Consider the following 4,892-nt stretch of genomic DNA (forward strand, 5'->3'; position numbering starts at 1 on the left):
AGGACAGTCAGTACAGGAACAGGTGGTTGGGCCTTGCCAGCTGGTTCCGCGGTAGGACTTGCGGAAGGAATTCAAGAGGATTTAGGAATTCGTAATGAAAAATTCAAGGGGAGACCGGAACAGGACTTGGAAATAATACTTCCAAATAAAAATATTAGGAATTTTGGAAATGGACCGAGAAATACGGAAATGGCTGGGAATAACATTGGGTACCTACGGGAGAAGGGGTCAAGGAATAGCGAACGCGTGCCAAGGACGGTCGCGACGGAGGAATGCCAGTCGACAGAATCAATTGATAAGGTAGAACAGATGATCGACGTAGGTCAGGAGCGGAACTGGGAAACGGATGTATTAATAGAGAATGGAGTAACAATACCTGCCCGTTCGGAAGCGTTAGTAAGGGCTAAGTTAGTGGGAAATATTGAAGGGGCAGTTATGGTATGTGAGCCCATACCATTGGGAAACGAAAATATTCTCGTGGCAAATTGTTTGATGGAGAACACGCAGAAAATATGGATACGGGTTGTCAATGTATCGCGCAGCGAAGTAAGACTGGTGAAAAGACAAAAGATCGCTAAAGCGGTCTCCGGCGAAGTCGTAGATAGGGGTCAGGAAAGTTACGAAATCGGAAGAATTGATCTGGAACGTGGAGATTGGAACGAAATTGGTTTTAGAGTAGATCATTTAGAGGGAAATATTCGGAAAAAATTGAAAAAGTTGATACAGGAATATCAGGATTTATTTTTAGAGGAAGATGAAAAAATGACTAGTACAACGAAGGTGAAACATTCCATTACATTGGAACATGGAGCGCAACCTGTTTGTAAAGCACCGTATAGAATTCCTTATCATCAGCGGGAAGTACTAAGAAAAGAAATTGATAGATTATTGGAGGCGGGGGTGATTCGGCCCTCTTTTAGTCCCTGGTCTGCACCGGTGGTACTTATTACCAAACGGTTGCCTAATGGGGAAGATAAAATACGAATGTGTGTTGATTACCGGGGACTCAACAACGTGACGAAAACAGAATATTACCCCTTACCTAATATTTCGGACTCAATTCAGGGATACAGTGCAGGAAATAAGACACTGTTTTCGGTGATCGATGTGGCGGAAGCATATCACCAGATTGATATGGAGGAGAAGGATATTCCCCTGACTGGGTTCAGTACCTTCCAGGGACATTTCGAATATCTAAAGATGCCTTTCGGATTGAAGAACGCGCCCTCGACCTTTCAACGTTATGAATTTGACATTAGCAGGATTGACCGGACAATCTTGCATGGTTTATTTGGACGACATAATTATTTTTAATTCGGATGGGGAAGAGGATCATATTGAAAAGTTAAGGGGTGTTTTCGATCGACTTCGTGAAGCCAATGTTAAACTCAAACCAAAAAAGTGCAAATTTATGATGAAGGAAGTTAAATATTTGGGGCATATAATCACACAGGAGGGGGTGCTTCCGGATCCGGAGAAAATCGAGGCGATACAAAATTTTTCTATACCCAAAAATGTAAGAGGAGTTCGTTCTTTCCTGGGAATAGTTAACTGGTATAGAAGGTTCATCCCTAATGCAGCTGACTTAGCAACCCCGTTAACTAATTTAACAAAGAAAGAGGTGAAATTTGAAATAACTGCGGAAGTATTGGAGTCAATAAGGAAGTTGAAGTCGATTTTGACTTCAGATAAGGTTTTAGTTTATCCGGATTTTAGCCAACCTTTTATTGTGGCTACGGACGCGTCAGGACTAGGGGTCGGGGCTGTATTGAGCCAAGTGCGAGAAGGTTATGAGCGACCTATAGCATATGCGAGTAGGAGTTTTAAGAAAGCCGAGTTAAATTATTCGACAACAGAAAAGGAATTGTTGGGGGTTGTTTTCGGAGTAAAAACGTTTAGGTGCTATCTTTATGGAAAGAAATTTACTGTCGTGACGGATCACCGCCCGTTGAAATGGTTGCTTAGTCTGAAGGATCCAGGATCTAGACTGGCTAGATGGGCCATGTCCCTAGCCGATTATGATTTCACCGTAATACATCGAAAAGGGAAGCTTCACGGGAACGCTGACGCACTGAGTAGGAAGTATAATAGGGAAGACCACTTTATTGATATGGAGTTCGAGGAGTTTCAGGAATATAGGAAGGTTCATCAAGTACGGGAAATGCCTACATTATGTTCGAAAAAGGGAAATATTTTTACAGCACTGGAGTCATGGGCTCTAGCCCATTGTGTGTCAGAGGATTTGGCTATGGGAGCAGGGATAGCATTGCAATTCAAAAATATATATGGATCAGTAGATAAATTACGTCAGCAAGGAAAAATATTGGGGGAAACGGCGGAACTAAATTTGCCAGAAAGGAACATTTATTATCTGGTAACGAAAGTTAATTATTTTGATAAACCGGTGTATAGGGGTATGTGGAATGCTTTGAGGAGTTTGAGAGCATGTTGCGAGAAAAATCGGGATAGTGTATTAGCCATGCCCAGGATAGGGTGTGGGCTAGATAAATTAGACTGGGAAAGGGTTCTAGAAATGATTAAATTCATATTCCATGACTTGGACATTAAAATTGTAATTTACGAATTGGATTCGGCACTGGTATCTTTAGTGGAAATTAACGAGCAGGGTTTAGACGGGATGGAACCGGAATGGGATAGAGAAAGTTTAAAGGACGCGCAGAAGAACGATCCCTACTGCAAGACAATTATTGAGACGATACAGGCTGGTGGGGAATCTACGGAACCCTATTATCTATCTAGGGATGGGGTACTATATTTTTGTGAAGACGGAAACGATAAATTAGTGGTGCCCCGGGTGTATGTACCAAAAGTACTACATGATTTTCACGATTCGCTAATGGCAGGACATCCAGGCCAACAGAAGACTCTTGCCAGTCTAAAACGAAGGTTTTACTGGCCAAAAATGCGGACGGACGTTATCAAGTATTGTACCAGCTGCGATGCTTGTAATAGAAGGAAGACGTCGCCTCACCAGAAGAAAGCGCCACTGCAACGGTTCACTTCAACAACCGAACCCTGGGAATTGACATCGATGGATATTGTAGGGCCATTAGTAACATCTTTTAATGGGAACCGTTATATTCTTACCTTCCAGGATTACTTTACGAAGTATGTAGAGGCAATACCAGTACCGGATCAGAAGGCGGATACAATAGCTCGAGCTTTTGTGGAAAATGTCATCGTTCGACATGGCGCCCCGCAGAAATTATTAACTGATAGGGGGACAAATTTTATGTCAAGTTTATTTAAGGAAGTATGCGGCATTTTAGGGATACGAAAAATTCAAACTTCGAGTTACGCACCTACTTCTAATGGACAAATCGAGAGGATGCATAGGGTATTAAAGGATATGTTATCACATTACATAAGCAGGGATCAAAGAGATTGGGATAGTTGGATACCATTCGTTTTAATGGCGTATCGGGGAAATGTTCATTCCACCACGGGTTATAGTCCATTCTTCCTCCTTCATGGGAGAGAACAAGTACTGCCGATTGATAGTTTTATAAAATCGGACAGGGTCAGGTACGATTATGACGAAAATTACGCCTCGGAATTAAAGGAAAGGTTAAGAAGAGTTTATACGGAGGTATTTGAAAATACGGAAGAAGCTAAGACGACAAGAGTGAATAAATTCAACGAACGAACGTCCGATCCGCAGTTCGAAGTAGGAGACATGGTATATGTGAGGGATATGAGTTCAAAAAGGGGGTTATCACAAAAATTAGTAAAGAGTTGGATCGGTCCATATAGAATAACCGAAAAAATAGGCCCCGTTACTTGTAAAGTACGGAAATGTAAGGGAAGAGATGAACAAATTGTTCATGTAAATAGGTTAAAACCCTATATTAATAGGATATCGGAGGGGATAAGAGAACGGACATTAAAGAGACAGGGAGAAATTTATAGCGACTCCGACGAGACGGAACTCGTAGAGGAGATAGAGCAAACTGAAAAGGCTCGCCCCCTAATGCTTCCATGCTGGAATAGGGTGGTGGGGCCGGATTCCGACGATGAAGAAATGACTAGTGATGAGGAGGAGGTTATGGAGACCGAGCAAGAGGAAGCAGAAAGGGTGGTAAGGAGGTCTACCAGGATTAGGCGTCCCCCAGATAGATGGAGCCCAACCTAATCAGATAGGAGATCAGGGTAGCGGCAGGAAAATCTGTAGGATTGACCTGTCAGGAGAAGTGAATCGACTCCTGCCCTTTCGCAGATTCCAGGGGCTCTCACTGACTCGGAGAGTCACAACCTGAAAAGGGTCTTCTTCTTCTTTTTTTTTTTTCTGGGTAGTGGCAGGACATTTTGGCTGATAGTCCTGAAAAAGGAATAATCGACCTTTCCCATTCCACAGATTATAAGTAGAATAACAAGGAGGTCCGGTAATATTGACTTATAGTGAGGGAAGTATGAACGGTATAAAGAGGGGTTTCTTTATTTTTTTTTTGCGTCAGATGGGCGCCAGGGGGTATTATAACGAAGTAATATGTTGAATAACCCCTATTCAGTAATAATAGTTGGTTCATTTTCGTTCAGATTGAAATCGTTGAAGTTAAAGGTTGTTTGCTGTATTAAATATGAGAAGTTTTGAAAGAGACACGGTAGAGTTGAAGTATTTTGAGTTAAGCTGGACCTAGAGTCATTATAAGGTGATAGATTTCATAGAAGAAATTTCATATTCGGTTGAGTTAGGAGTTGATTTGCTGATGGATGATTTTAAATATCATCCATAAAGAATATCGGGAACAGATGGGATGATAGAAATAATCCTTGTCGGAAAAGGATTATGAAGAAGCGTTGTGGTCACCCTTTAATGTGAGCACAACGTTCTACATGCTATTTCATAAGATTTGAGTTTTATTTAGGTATAT

The sequence above is a fragment of the Coccinella septempunctata genome, chromosome 5 (genome assembly GCF_907165205.1).
Source record: "Coccinella septempunctata chromosome 5, icCocSept1.1, whole genome shotgun sequence".
In the NCBI taxonomy this organism is placed as follows: Eukaryota; Metazoa; Arthropoda; class Insecta; order Coleoptera; family Coccinellidae; genus Coccinella; species Coccinella septempunctata.